This window comes from Primulina eburnea, chromosome 13 (genome assembly GCF_022965805.1).
Source record: "Primulina eburnea isolate SZY01 chromosome 13, ASM2296580v1, whole genome shotgun sequence".
In the NCBI taxonomy this organism is placed as follows: Eukaryota; Viridiplantae; Streptophyta; class Magnoliopsida; order Lamiales; family Gesneriaceae; genus Primulina; species Primulina eburnea.
The window spans coordinates 590,980-608,187 of NC_133113.1; the positions used below are offsets into that span (position 1 = coordinate 590,980).

Here is a 17,208-nt window from a genome sequence, read left to right on the forward strand (position 1 = left end):
GAATGTCTTGCGCTCAGGCGCGAGAATTCTACCGCCCGAGCGCGAGAGGCGGTGGGGCGAGAATATATTCTTTTCCTTCTTTCCTCCATCACTTATCTTTAGAGAATTCGAGATATACGAGGGAAATTTGATTTCTTTCTTCAGATTTGACTTCGAAACGCTGTCTAAACGTGAAACAAATTATATATTTGTAATCTGCGCGTTAAGGGCTTCTGACTGAGGTAATTTTCTTCTAGTTCCAGCAGCTATAAAAATCAAGGTGCTGGAATAGCATGTATTTGAAGTTGAATTTCTGATATGTAGTGGAATAACCGACAATAAACTCGTATTTGAAGTCGAAATTGAATTATGATATGATTATGATTTGATATGAATATTTGAAGTTTCAAATGATATTTGAAACTCATATTAATGGTTTTGGAGCGTGTTATTGATTGGAATGAGTATGTTATTGATGTAGATCAAGTATTATATCAATATCTTCAGACTACATCAACTGGAACGAAGAATTGAGGTATGTTGCGACCGGGTAACATACGACAGGTATCTGTATTATATGATATATGTCGGTTTGATTGGATTGATTGGATTGGAATACGTGTCTATGTGCCTATTTGATGAGTTGATGTGGCATACATGACATTGAGATTTGAGTATCGATGTACAAAATAAATGTTTTGTTAACATACATCATTTTATGCATACATCGATACATGACATGCACGTTGAGCTATGATCCTTGGATACCCTGATATGATTTGATTGGATTCCGGGGTTTGTGAACACAATCGCTATGCCGGTATTATATGACCTGTAAAGCATAGACAATTGTGGCCCCATATGATTGGATATGAGATGTGGGATTGATGGCGCTTCGTCGACGCTATCATATGTGTATTCCCATATCGGCCGGTGTGCCAGCTCGAGCATTGATTTGATTTGATAGCGATTCGATTGATTCTGACATGTGCTCAGTGGATGGGCATTTGACCTGATACCTCCACGACATACATGCATTACATACCATATATCATTGTTGAGATATCTGTGGTATATATGATTGGTTGTTCCATACGGAGCTTTGCTCACCCCCAAGGGGGGCTGTTGTTGTCTTTGTGTGTGGACAATGGCAGGTACTCCAGGATATCAGGAGACCAGAGAGGGTACTTCTGGAGGGAGCCACAGCTTGGGCAGAGGTTTATGTTTATGTCTTGTTCCCAGTATATATGTATATGTATCTATATACCGGGGCATGTCTCGAGGATATGAGTTGTTTGTATGTGATTGGATATGATTTCGTGTGGGCATGTTTTATGATTTGAGATTAAATACTATTTTTAGTATTATAAATCTAGAAGAGATGTTTTGGGCTCGTCGTAAAAGATATTTTAAACCCGTTTTCCGCTGTGATTAATTAAATCCTAATCTGATTGCATTGTAATAACGATTAGGAGCTAAGGGCCCCACAAATTTTTATAGTAATATTAAATGATTATATTTAAATTAAAATTAAAAGGTACGAGAATCATATATTAGTTGATAACATATAATTGAGTTCTTGTAACTTCTGGCAAAAAGAAAAATATTAACATGCAGGGGTTTATGAAACATTAATCGTGGATAAAAGAAGAGAAATTTAAAAGTCGTGGAGAGTAAAATAGACTCGATAGAGATGGAAGTTAGTACTTAGTAGCACTCTTTTATGAAACATAGATATGAATAAGCTAGAAAGTGAAATACTTTAATATAGACATCCATAGGTTTATACATGAAAACCGGTAAAATTCGTGTTTTTTTTTTTTTTGCTCTTTCTCCAATGTCGATACTATGAAAAAGTGACTTTAATTCCTAGCTCAAGTTATCATCACTTAAACTAGTATTTACATTATTAGATAATGACATTTTGCATGTCAACTATATTTATTAAAATATGGTCGTTAATAGGGACACCACATTTTTTTAAAATATTTATGTTTTAACCCAAAAATCGGATATTATTTTAATTATTACTATCAGTCATAATAATTAACAAAAATATATATGTTGTGGCTGACGCGTTGCATTATACATCTACATCATCTTTCCTCTGCATGAGCCGATGGAGACCACATCTGGCTGCACTATCGCCATTTAAACTTCTTTCCTTTGCAGACCAGCCTTCTTTTTGGGATTTTTTCTAACAAAAAGGGCTCGAGTTTATTAAAAGAAACAAAGCTCGGGTTTTTCTTCTTTGTCGGGTTGATTCAAAGAAACAAGTGAGTATGTTTTCTTTTTTCCTTCACACCATTACGTTTTATTCTTGGATTTTCATGTGCAATCGCTAAAATAATATTGTTCCCTCCTGACATGAACGACATGGTGTTCACCAGGGACGGATCCAGGAATAAGAGTTGGGGTGGGCTTGAACTCAATATGATAAGTTATATATTATTAAAAAAAAAGTACATCATATCGTTCAACGAAGTTGTGCCTTACGTGATTTTAAAACATAAAATTCATCAATAATAGAATTTACATCAATATGTTTAGCTAAATCTCGTTCAATATAGAGTGTCAAACAATCGGCAAGAAAGTCATCCTCCATTTTATTGCGAAGTTCCGTCTTCACATGCTTCATTGCTGAAAAAGCCCGTTCAATAGTGGCAGTAGACACAGATAATGTCAAAACAAGATGAATCAATCTAGTCAACATAACATAAACACTTGACCGTCCACTCTCGGTCAATTGCTGACACAACTCAACAAGTGTAGAAACCTTTAAATTCTGCATCACATCGAGTTTATAAATGTATCAATTCATACTTCAAAACAACAATTTCTTGATCTGTGAAATCTCCAGGATAAAACTTCTTCGCAAGCTTGCAAATATCATCACTGTTAAATGAGTCAAATGAATTTTTAGGATCTAAAGCTATACTAAGAGAAAGAAGTTTCACCGATTACTCATTGAACCGAGTATTTAACTCCATCAAAATGAAATCTATTGCTGCATTAAAAACATCAAAGTGGTAATGATGTTCTATTGAATAAACCGTCGCTAATTAAAACCGCCGATCCACTTTTTTTTTATTTTTTAATAATTTAGCGACGGTTTTAGCAATAACCGTCGCTAATATTTGCGACGGTTTTTGATAAAGCTGTCGCCGATCCCCATCGGCGACAGGTTTACTAAAACCGTCGCAAAATTAGCGACGGGTTTCACAAAACCGTCGCTAAAACCGTCGCTAAATAAAAAAAAATGGCCCTAGCGTAGATCCGTCTCTGGTGTTCACTAAACTATTTCGATTTTCAGCTTGTTTTGTGATATTATTATTATGTCATTGGATTTTCTAACAAAAATAATTTGGATTCATTAGAAGAAACAGAGCTTGGGGTTATCTTATTTGCTAGGTTGATTAGAAGAAAAATTTTGTTTCCCTTTTTCTTTTCCACTATTACTTGTTTTGATGTATATTGTTTCCTCCAAGCATGAACGAAAGGATGTTCACTAAACGTTGTTGATTTTCTTGCTTTGTGATATTATAGTATGTCATTTCATCGATGTTATAACTTGTTCTCAACATCACAATTTTATGAAATGAACTCTGTTGCATTTGTTGTTGCGAAAGACCAATTAGAAGATGAAGTTCCAATAGCTTGCTCAAATACATTGGTTGTCTTCTTCTATTTAAAAGGGAATGAAGTACAATTTCAAATTACTGAACCGGACGTCGATTGTACACCATGTTTTAAACATCGAGTTTTTACTAAATATAATAGGGATCCAAGAATCATCCAGCCACTTATTTTTTGAACGAAATGATGTTCACTAAAGTTTTTTGATTTTCTTGTTTTGTGATATTATTTTATGTCATTTGATTTTGTAACAAAAATAATTTGGGTTGATTGAAAGAATCAGAGCACTTACACACTTGTGTTATGTTTGATTCTTTATCTATATTCTTGTTAGCAGATTCTCGAGCTGAAATGTTATGTTTAATGCTTCTGCGATTTATTCTTCTTTCTCGTTGAATGAAGGTTTTGTTTTTGATTCGTATTTGTTTATGATCGACGAAAATTGTTGTTTCCTTGGCTCTTGCAATGTATGCCTCAATTAGCGCTCATCCAAATAGATTGTTCCAAAATTTGGTATTTTATTTTAAAAAAACTGGTATTATTTAATAAATTTGTCACGGATATATATCCCTTCTAAATACACTTGCAGCCTTTGTCCCTCGATTATGCCCGAACGAGTACTCGAAAAGTAGCCTTAAGAGTAATCTTCGGTGGTTAATTGTATATAAACAAGAACAAGTGAGTTGGAAAATTTATAGAGAGAATACAATAATTGATTGAGTGAAGAATGAATTGTTTCTTGTTTTATTTAACGTACAAATGAAATCCTATTCTTATATATACATGTCCCTTGCATTCTATACTGTATACAGTCTTCCACGTTACTTTATATAATAGAGTATTCTAGATCTTCTTACACTTACAATCTCTAATATACAATGTATTATGGAATATTCTAGATTTTCCTACAAATATCCACATCTTTCTAGATCGTCCTTAAAGCTTCTAGACCCGTCGTTTTTGACAACCTTCTAGATCTTTATACATGGACTTAGAATGTTCAAATAATGTACAGAATGTTCTAGGCGGCCTTTCCGTACGTATGAATCTAGAACCCTCTTGTTTCGTTCACAAATTTCTAAGTCATTCCACACGAATCTAGTCATAGAACCTTTACGACTTGTCTACAATGTTCTAGGTTATTCTGCCCGAACATAGAACCTTCAAGTTCTTTGTTCTCAACTTATCTAGAACATTAATTCATTGCCTGCAAGAGAATGTTAGAGTGTTCAAGAAGGTTTTGGACACCAAACCTCTGTGACTGGCAACTTTTTTTGCCAAAATCTTTGAGTCTTGCACATCGAAACGGTCAAGTCATGACAACTTGCCCACCTATGAAAGTAACTCACCCTTTGTTACCTGAAAAACTAAAAATTCACCTTTGTTCTAGAGTATATTGGCGGTGCACGTTCTCTGTATTTATAGCAATGTTTTAAAAGTGTGAAAACGTGCGATAAGCATGAAACGTGTAGAAATGTTTCGATTCAGGCAAAAGAGTGTAAAAAGAGGATAACTTAAAGTTGACCACAGTAAACACAAAAGAGAGAGTTTAAAAAAGTAATTTAAAGTTTATTATTTTTTCCTTATAAATTTAACTCTTAAATTATAGATATCAAAATTCTTATAATAAATTTTTTAAAATAAAAATACCCTAAAAACATCGAATTTTTAATGGTTACTCATGGCGGTAAAAAATATTCTAATTAAGATTTATACATTTATCTTCATGTTTTTTTAGCCTTAATTTAGAGTATAATTTTATATAATAAATATTTATATCAAATAAATTTATTTATCAATATCCTTTTATTTTTTATTCGGGGAATTATTTTTTTTACTATCGAGAGTACCCATTAAAAATATTTCGATATCTTAGGTTATTTCTCTTTAAAAATTTATATTATCAAATATTTAGTATTTATAATTTAAAGTTATTGTGGACACAATACACCGTGCATTTTGACATAAATTTGGGACATAGTTACATAAATTAACGTGGTATAGTATGAATTCTCACAAAATTAGGTATTTTGGTAAGCACGCGTATAAAAGTATTTACAATGCATTTCTCATTAATGTCAGTACATACACATATTTAATATAGTTTCAAGTGTCATCATTCGATATATATCGAATGATAAAGTACAGTAAAATTTCGTAAAAACTAGTGAACTAAATGATGAATAAAACAGTATGGAAAAGTTTAAAGTAAATTAAACCGAGAGATATACGAAGTACAATGTCCTTAAAACACATTCGTCCCCTCCTGTATGTGCTTCGAGGATTGTCTGGACGTCTGTGTCCCACGATACAACGGAATAACCAGCAGTGAGTTAGCACGATACACTACTACGGCGAACTGAAAACGTACCTTTACTTTATCACCGAGATTTAACGGAGAGCAAATGAAAAGCTAACAATATGAAATGCAAGAGAATACTTGAAAGAGATAAAATTTTCATATGTTTGAAATGAGGAAATGAACACACTATTTATAAGCCCCAAAATGCACACCAAGAGTCATCCAAGATTAATTAACTCAATTAATTTTCCCCTTAACTCAAGAATATGAAGAGTCAAAACTCTTCAATTAACTCAAAAATGTGGAAAGTCAAAAGATACTTCCACGATAATGAGCCACAACTAATTCAAGAATGTGGAGAGCTAAAAAACACTCTCACATTCATGAGACATAATTTTTATTCAAACTCTAAATTTGATTCAAATTTTCAACAATATTAATATACGATGAACCATGCATTTTTTCTCATAAAAATAAACAACTTTTTTATGGTATCATGTCACAAATCTAATTGGACTAATTTGTAGTTCGATAATTATTTTTGAGCATGAAGATATGAAGATAAATATTAACATACAATGGGTCATGTATTTTTTTTCCTAAAATTTGTATGTCGATCGGTACAGAAACAAGTTTATTACAGTACATATCATAAGTTTGTTGGGGAATTACCCCGAAGCGATGCCGATCACGATGATAATAGTACCCAAAAATGCGGAATAAAACAACCAACAAGAACACAAAGATTTACGTGGTTCACCCAATATAAGCTACATCCACGGAGCACTGCAACTTTTATAACCGGGAGAAATATTACAACAAGTGTATACACCAATACACTCAATATCTCACGATCCCAACCCCGAGTATACCGAGAAAATATTTTCTCTAACTCACAAAAGAGAATTCCCGCACTCAAGAAAAAAATACACTCTTTTTTTTCTATGCACTCTCTTTTTATCAAAGCTGAAAAGCTTTTGATTTTGGGATACTGAAAACAAACAAGGAAGGCTCAATTTATAACAAATTCCCTCCTTCAACTTTCAGCTTCTTTCGATGTGGGATGAACGTTTTCTGAATATTTTATTTTGACGTGGGCCCCACCTTATTAAAATCTCACCTAACAATTCTCCCACTTGAAGACTTGATTTCAATCATGTCTTCACACCATCAGTGCAGCAGCTCATACCTCCTTTGTTAGTCCAGGAGACCGACTGAAGTCAAACACAACTTCAGTTTTTCAATGATAACAGCCTTCGTGAGCATCTCAGCTGGATTCTTGCTTTCAGGAATCTTCTCAAGCTTCAAGACTCCATTCACCCGATCTCTAAGTATCCCCAGTCCAAGGATTTGTTTTGCAGCACCCAAATCCTTCAAAGCAAATTCCTTTGATAACTCTTTCTCGAGTTTATCAATCTCCTCCAGACAAGCTCTTGCTATCAACATATCATCTACATACATCAGTAGTATGATATAATAACCATCAAACTTCACATAACAACAGTGATCAGCCTGATACCTCAGAAAACCATCATTATTCATTACACCATCAAACTTCTTGTACCACTGTCTTGGAGCTTGTTTGAGACCATACAAGCTCTCCTGAAGTTTGCACATCATTTTCTCTTTCTCTCGTACTTCAAATCCTTGTGATTGATTCATTTCTTCATCTAGCTCACCATGAAGAAACATTGTCTTTACATCTAACTGTTCAAGATGTAAATCTTCTTTTATCATCAATCCAAGTACAGTCCTGATAGTAGTTAACTTTACCACCAGAGAGAAAATATCAGTGTAACCAATGACTTTCTTTTCACCTTTTACAACAAGTATTTCTTTGTACCGCTTGCTACCGTCATTTTCTAACCGGTACTCCCACTTGCTCTGTAAAACCTTTTTACCTTCAGGAAGTTCTGAAAACCTCCACATGTGATTGGATGACAGCAAATCCATCACATCTTCCATGGCTAACTCCCACTGTTTAAAGGTCTCATAAACATCCGATTTATTTTTCACAAAATAAACCCAAAATCTCCTGCTCGAATCGTCAACAGTAGTGCCATAATATCTTGAGTGATCTCCAAAGAATGTCACAGAAGATGGTCCACATACATCAGTATGTACCAGCTCCAAATCCGCCGATATCGGTTCTCTGACCTCTTTTGAAAATCTCACCTTTTTCTGCTTTCCAAAAAATACAGCTTCACACAGCTTGTGCTCAACGATCTTTAATCCCGGTAGCTTTCCGTTTGAAACAAGCATCTTCATTCACTTTTCACTCGTATCCCCAAGCCTACTATGCCATAGACTTGAATTAGCTCCAGCATCCACAGCCGCTAATTTATTTCTCAAACTGGAAGTCATATAAAGTGTTCCAGTTTTCTTTCCTCGAGCAACAATCATGGCTCCCTTTCTCACTTTCCAGGAACCATCACCAAAGGTCACCTTATGGCCTTCGTCGTCAAGCTGTCCCACTGAAATCAGATTGTGTGTCAACTTTGGTACATGCCTTACTTTGTTGATTTTCCAGACAGATCCATTTGTCATCTTCATCCGGATATCACCCATACCAATTATTTCCAAAGGTTTTCCATCAGCCAGGAAAACTTTTCCGTAATCTCCCGCAATGTAATTATCGAATACATCACGATTACCAGTGGTATGAAACGAAGCTCCCGAGTCCATAACCCAAGAATCAACAGGGCTTTCCATGGATAATAGCAGAGCATCATGTACCTCCTCAGTAACAACATTAGCGTTGTTCTTTGTTGATTTGCAATTCTTTTTCAAGTGACCAGTCTCACCACAGCTCCAGCACTTCACATTCTTTTCAAAGTTGCTTTTGTCTTTTCCATTTCTTGACTTGGACCCACCATGCCATTGGTTAAAACTCTTTTCGCCACTCCTGCCCCTTCCTCTATTCTCGAGATTTAGAGCAGAACTTGATGATGTTCCTTCACCAGAATCCATCTTGCGAACTTCCTCGGCAAGAATTTGATCTCTGACATCATTAAATTGTAGCTTTCTTTTTCCAACAGAGTTGCTAACCGCTGCCCGCATTGGTTCCCAAACATTTGGTAAAGACGCCAAAAGAATAAGTGCACGAATCTCATCATCAAAATTAATTTCAACCGATGTTAGCTGAGAAACAATCGTGTTGAACTCATTGATGTGTTTAGCCACCGAAGCACCTTCTCTCATCTTCAAGTTAAATAACTTCTTCATGAGATGGACTTTATTGCTTGCTGATGGCTTCTCGTACATGTCCGATAAAATGGACATCATCTCCTCCGTTGTTTTTGCCTCCGCCACGTTATGTGCCACGTTCTTCGTTAGGGTCAATCGTATTACACCTAACACTTGTCGGTCAAGAAGCTTCCAGTCATCATCCTCCATCTTTTCCGGCTTCTTTCCAGATAGAGGTTGATGCAACTTCCTACTATACAGATAATCTCTAATCTGTAACCGCCAGAACGAAAAATCTGTTCCGTCGAACTTGTTGATTCCCGGTCCCGATCCATCATCTCCGGTCATCACTTCTCTAGCCTTAACAGAAGATCAAAAAAATCTTTTCTGATGTGGAAGATCAGACAAAGCTGCAACCACAGAGCATACTCAGAATTTTTAAGAATTTTCACAACAAGGCTCTGATACCAGTTGTTGGGGAATTACCCCGAAGCGATGCCGATCACGATGATAATAGTACCCAAAAATGCGGAATAAAACAACCAACAAGAACACAAAGATTTACGTGGTTCACCCAATATAGGCTACATCCACGGAGCACTGCAACTTTTATAACCGGGAGAAATATTACAACAAGTGTATACACCAATACACTCAATATCTCACGATCCCAACCCCGAGTATACCGAGAAAATATTTTCTCTAACTCACAAAAGAGAATTCCCGCACTCAAGAAAAAAATACACTCTTTTTTTTCTATGCACTCTCTTTTTATCAAAGCTGAAAAGCTTTTGATTTTGGGATACTAAAAACAAACAAGGAAGACTCAATTTATAACAAATTCCCTCCTTCAACTTTCAGCTTCTTTCGACGTGGGATGAACGTTTTCTGAATATTTTATTTTGACGTGGACCCCATCTTATTAAAATCCCACCTAACAAAGTTTAAACATGTGTACTAATTAGACAAGATTTAGTATTTCGATAATTATTTTCGAGTCCGGAGTTCGTGAATAAATATTAACATACAATATTTCGTCGCAAAATTTAATTTACAAGGCAGTAATAATAAAAAACATAATATATATAGTCCATGTTTGTTTGCAATCACTCGTTCTGTTCATGCCATATAAATACACATTCCCTCATCGATAATGTTTTTTAATTATGTTTCCCCCGTTATGATCTATGATAATAATGACAAATAGTACTGTTCGTGCCATGGAAAAGCAACCATACATGCATGTGCTCCACCACAGCTGGACCAAATTAAGGACAGTACTTCGGCCTGAAGATGGGTATTCGTCATGCTAAATCGAGCATATATATATATATATATATATATATATATATATATATATATATATATATATATATATATATATATATATATATCATATGCCATAGATTCATCACTTTTGCTCCACATGTAGCAGCGAAGCTACCGCATGCTACTACGACATATATTGCATTAATTGATAATATAGTCGCTGCTATACGTACTCGATATTCGATAAGTACTGTACCATATTCACATCTTGTCTTGTTGATACCTCATCTCTACAAAAAAACGGATATATTAACGACGGTTTTACTGTTTCTTGTTAATACCTCATCACTACAAAAAAAACGTATATATTAGCGACGGTTTTACTAAAACAGTAAAACCGTCGCTATAAATGGCGACGGTTTTTCTTCAACCGAGCGACGGTATTTTAAAAAATTGTCGCTAATTAAATTATTAAACCGTCGCTTTTGTAGCGACGGTTTATAGTCAATCGTCGCTAATATAGCGACACTATTTAAAAAATTGTTGCTAAAATTGCGACGGTTTGATAAACCGTCGCAATTTTATGCGACGATTTTTAATAAAACTGTCGCTTATCAAAATAAGCCACGGTTTACTATAAACCGTCGCCTGTCGCTAATATTGCGACATTTCATAATAAAACCGTCGCTAATCTAAATAAGCGACGATTTACTAAACACCGTCGCTTTTTTAGTGACAGTTTAGAGTCAACCGTCGCTATTGTAGCGACAGTTTATAATAAACCGTCACAATTTTATGAGCTGGTTTTTAATAAAACCGTCGCTAATCAAAATAAGCGACCGTTCATTACAACCGTCGCTTTTTTAGCAACGATTAATCGTCACATGTGTGACGGTATAATACAAACTCATCGCAATATACAGTGATGGTTAAGCATAAATCGATTGGCGACGGTTGGGCAAAAACCGTCGCCCAGTTACATCGGCGACGGTTGTGCAAAAGTTGTCGCCGATCTATTTCGGCGACGGTTTTGCATAAACCGTCGCCGATGGAGATCGTCGACGTTTATGCTTAAGCCGTCGCTATTGGCGACAGGAAAATATCTGTCTGTCACCACTAGCGACGGTATTTTCGAAGACCGTCGCTAGTATTCTATATTTACCGAGATTCGCGAACATATTCCTTAAGCGATTTTTGCCTCTCTGGTAGTAGCGAAGCTCTATCATTTTTTGAAGTTTCAGTTTTTATTTTGTACTAACATTTTTTCGTATTTATTTCGTAGATTTGCTACTCCGTGCGATCTTCCAGCATTACGTGGAAATCCATATCTTCGTGCACATCAGGTTTTAAAGTTTTTTTTTTTTTTTTTACAGAAAATTTAATATATGATTTTAATTTTTGCATAGTAGTTTATTTGTGAATTTTATGACAGTGTTTATATACACACCGTCGGTTCATTACACACAGTCGCTATATTAAGCGATGGTTTTTTTAAAAAACCGTCGATTAATATAACGACGGTTTCAATAGCGACGGGTTTTTTAAAACCGTCGCTTAATGTAGCGACGATGTTTAAGAACCGTCGCTTAATATAGCGATGGTGTGCATAAAACCGTTGCTGATAATAGCGACGGTCGGCATTAGAACCGTCGCTAATGAGCGACGGTCTTCTTCAATAAAACCGTCGCTACGTGCGACGGGAGTTGAAAAACCGTCGCTTTGAGAAAGCGACGCTAACTTCTGTTACGAACCGTTAAACCGTCGTTAAAACCGTCGCTTTAACCTTTTAGCGACGGTTTTAGAGACGGTTTAACCGTCGCCAAATTTTTTTTTTGTAGTGCATTATATTCATGTCACGGGCTAGCTTTAGACACTCCAATCATTTATATATACTAGTTACTCTGCACACGCGATGCGTGTGTGTATATTCTTTTTTATCATTATCGATGGACTAAAGTGAAATTTGACAAATTATGAAATGACTAATCCAAAAATATATATAAAACATGCAACCATTCAAACATGTGTGTGTAAATTAGATAACGATTCACACATTTCAATATTAAGATAAGAGATATTGGAATACAATACGGGCATTAATCTTAAAAGTTTTTGGAATAAAATATGATTTTCGCCACATCAATATACTTACAAATTGCAAGATGGACCAAAAACTACATCTTATCGCTAAGGGTAGAAGTGAAATTAGCTTTCTCAAATTAAAATTATTCAATTTTGTGCTTACAATTTCCTACACATTTGAATTTAAATTCTCAATTTTTTTGATTGGTTATAAAATTAGAGTTTTACATCGTGATGTAATTTGTTAATCTTTAATATTAAAAAAATATTGGCTTCATTATAATATATTTTATATATTTATGAGGAACGGGTAGGTATATATATTAATTACGTTATAATTTCAAAAGTTGGTTGTTGTACATTTAAAGGTACATTTTGTGTGCCAAGAGGAAATTAATTAAACCCTAATTAAACTGAAATACTTGTTTTCTTTGTTTGTTTTTTAAAAACTGAATTATTGTACAATGATAAAGAAAATGATTGTGGTAGGATTGTAATATATGATGAAAAATAATATTATGTTTGCTAAGATTTTTAAGTGTAGGATAATTTTGAATTTTTTGATGAGAAGACGAAATTGCCCTTCCCCTTCGCGACGGCGACAGTGGCGGCGGTGGTCGGAAAAGGTTGGTGGGGGAGAGGAAATTTAGCGACGGATTATGAAAACCCGTCGCCAATAGCGACAGGTTTTTAGAAACCGTCGCAGATCTTGTGAAACCGTCGGTAATTCGACATATAGCGACGGTTTATTAATGCATGAAACCGTCGCCGAACTTGTTTTGATAAACCGTCGCCGATCTCTTTTGAGAAACCGTCGCTAATTTGAATTTTGGCGACGGTTTATTAAAAAACCGTCGCTTTGTGCGACGGAATTGTTGTAGACCCACTTGCAATATATTAATTCACAATAAGGGGTATTGTTGTCATTTTTCTTTCGGACTGGAGTAGGATAATTACTATCCTGCTTAATTTGATGGATTTATAAACCAACTCAAACAGTGTAATTGTCTACCAAATAGTCAATCTGAAATTAAAAAACGGAACCAAACAAAAGATTATAAAACAATCCATCCTTAATCAAACATACCAAACTGGGCCTAATTCATGAATACAGACGGTGATACACAAATAGTAGGGCCAATCCTACTTATTATTTATTTCTTTTTTTGATTGCTTATGCAAGAAAAAAACACAGAGGGGGAGTTTGGGGGTTTGAAGGAGAAGGTGGAGGTGGCGTGGATATTGAGTGTGTGCGGCCAAGTATTTATTAACAAAACTTGTGGGGAGATTGGGATCTCGTGGGGTGCAAGAGGCAATGGACTTGTCACATTTAAAATAGTATATAATTATCGATTTGATCAAAATGGTCGGTTTAGTCTATGTACATCATTATCATCAGCTATAAATTTTGGTAGAGAAGCAAATGTCGGATCCTATAATATAACATCGAATTATATTGTTGCCGTGATCTCATTCATATACAACTAACATGTCATCAGATATCGAAGATTTGTTCGACAACAAATATATCGATACTTAATAAATATATTTAAATACGAGACGATTTATAAAATCAAAAGCAAAAAAATGAATTTTCTAATTTTTTTCCTCTGTTTGAAAATCAAATTGTTACGGCGGAGTTGAACTATTTTAAAACTTAGTTTTGAACAAAATTTTGAATTTATATTAGTTTTTTTTATAATATTAGATTTAATATATTTAATAAGAACTGAACATTTAACTTTTTTTAAAAAAAAAATAAAACAAACAATAGATTAAGCTACTTATAAATTTTTTAAAAATTAAAGCTATAATTTATACCTAACCAATGAACTGAATAAAAAAAAAATTAATTTAATTTTTTTTATTTTTTTGAAACAACGGATTATTTGGAAGTACGAAGGACATAGTCATAGCGTGTTTGGGGCTTGGGAAAAGCAGGAAAGGACAAAGTGGGGCCCAAGCCCATTCTAAAAAGTAACACGCTGATCCCACTAGTGAACCCCATGTGATACTTTTCAGGTTTGATTCTTTGTCTCGAGTCACCAAATTACAAATTTGTCCACACAAATGTACGTTACTGGATCAGACATAATTTTGGAATTTTATCGAATATATATCTAAGTTTTTATGAACTCAAATGGTCTGGAAATTGATGTGTGATATTTTGAAAATAGACTCTAAATCTACCAATTTTAAGGAGTGGAACGCTTGCCCCAAATTTTTTTTTTTTCCAGAGAACTCGGCGCTCGAGCGGTATTTTTCTACCGTTCGAGCGCGCGTGCGTTTAAAAACGGGAATTCACTTTCCCCTTTCTTATTTGGTCTGAATTGATTGTTATTTGTTGTATGTACTTGACTTTTATTTTATCATATTGATTATGCTGCTTATTGAAGTGTTACGATCTTTCTGACTGAAATATTTTTCACCTATGGAATCTCTTTTGGTTTCGAACTAAAGGATTTTGAGAAAGGTGGAAATCTAAGATTTTTGGGATTTTGTATGTAAGTTATGGAATCGGTTGGTTCGGTGGCAGTCAGCTGCTGTTGTTGAAATACCAATGGATTCAGGTCTAGTTCTTAAAAAGTATTTTTTTCAATCAGAAAAGCAAGCAAACATTTTCCAGCCGAACGATTTTTGTGAACACAAAATAGCCCGATTCTTTCTTCTTTTTATTCGTACCAATTTTTTCCTTCGTATGAACCCTAAAAAGGCTTCCTCCTCCACAAAGAATGGCAAGTTTCACCGGTGTTACAGTATTTTCCGACCATTCGAAATTCATTCACTTTTTCTTTGGAAGAAACCAACGAGTACACCGAAGGCAGTGACAGATTGCAGGTTTATTCAAGCACCTTTATTTTTTTAAGGACTTTGAAGCCAACACTCTGCAAGTTTCCTTTATTAGAAGAGTGGTAGTTTACTCTAAGTGAAGTAGTTAAAACAAATTAACATATCTTTCCCGAAACAAATTACCATATCTTTTTCCCGAATAAACCCTAACCATTTTTGTTAGAAAATTTGTTAGCAGAAGAAAGAGGTGTAAACGGCTTGATAGTGCGGCTCCTCTATGTTAATTTATTTTATGGAAACAAGCTAAAATGTGGATTATTTATATATTTTTTTAAAAATAAAATGATAAGGCCGATACCACTATCAACGAAGGTTTATACATGAAAACCGAGTAAAATTCTGTTTTTTTTGCTCTTTCCCTAATGTCTGATACTATGAAAAATGACTTTAATTCCCGACTCAAGTTATTATCACTTAAACCAGTATTTATATTATTAGATAATGACATTTTGCATGTGACCTGTATTTATTAAAATGTGACCGTTCATCGGGACAACACATTTTTTTAAAAATATTTATGTTTTAACCCAAAAATCATCTATTATTTTAATTATTACTATCAGTTATAATAATTTATAGAAGTATATATGTTGTAGCTGACGCATTGCATTGTACCTCTACCTCCTCTTTCCTCTGATTGAGCCTACACAGACCACAACTAGCTGCACTATCAAGCCGTTTACACCTCTTTCTTCTGCTAACCAACCTTCTTTTTTGAGATTTTCTAACAAAAAAGGCTAGGGTTTATTCGAAGAAACAGAGCTCTGGGTTTTTTTTTATCGGGTTGATTCGAAGAAACACGTGAGCATGTTTTCATTTTTCATTTCAACCATTACGTGTATTCTTGGGTTGTCATTACAATCTTTAAAATAATATTGTTCCCTCCTGACATGAACGACATGATGTTCACTAAACTTTTTTGATTTTCTTGTTTTGTGATATTATATTATGTCATTGAATTTTTTAACAAAAATAGCTTGGATTGATTAGAAGAAACAGAGCTTGGAGTTTTCTTCTTTGCTGGGTTGATTAGAAGAAAGTATATTTTCTTTTTTCTTTGCCGCCATTACTTGCTTTGATGTATATTGTTCCCTTCAGGCATGAACAAACGGATGTTCACTGAACTTTGTTGCTTTTCTTGCTTTGAGATATTATAGTATGTCATTTCATCGATTTTATGACTTGTTCTCAACATCACAGTTTTCTGAAATGAACTCCGTTACATTTGTTGTCGCGAAAGACCAATTAAAAGACGGAGTTCCAATAGTGTGCTCATATACATTGGTTGTCTTCCTCTATTTGAAAGAGAACGAAGTACAATTCCAAATTACTGAACCGGACGTCGACTGTACACCATGTTTTAAACATGGTGATCGAGTTTTTACTGAACATAATAGGGATTCAAGAATCATCCAACCACTAACTGGATTATCAAAACACTGAGATTTCGATGTTAAATTCAATTACTAGAGGAAGAATGTAAATCAATATAAACAACCTTGATGACATTTGTGTGTTCAAGATTTGTAGGCCATGAAAATGACATGGTATCTTTAATTCTACACTTGTTATTTAATTAAATTTTTCTAAATCATACAACTTATCTCTTATATATATCAGATGTTTGATCAAGCAATCCACTCTATCAGATATTATCAAATATTTTAAACCATAAATGCACTTTTTTGGAGATGTAAGTCTGTTTTAATGTTATACACCTTTATTTGAAGTTTTTCTTAATTTTTTATTTAGAAGTCATTCTAACACAATTGTTTGTGTTTAACTAGGAACGAAGAGTTCGTTAACGAAATTGAATCATCATTTATCGCAGTTGCCACCATAATATGGTAAAAATGGATAATTTGTTTGTCGCTGAAAACTATCTTGCAACTGAATTTGAATGG

The 17,208-nt window shown here is 34.5% G+C and overlaps 1 long non-coding RNA gene across 1 annotated transcript; it reads right to left on the reverse strand.

The window, feature by feature from the left end:
• Positions 1-1,806: 1,806 nt before the first annotated feature.
• Positions 1,807-17,159, reverse strand: LOC140809943 (uncharacterized). Its single transcript, XR_012113204.1, has 2 exons — positions 15,906-17,159; positions 1,807-2,049 (listed from the first exon to the last, which is right to left on the reverse strand). It is a non-coding gene; the product is annotated as an uncharacterized lncRNA (long non-coding RNA).
• Positions 17,160-17,208: the final 49 nt, after the last annotated feature.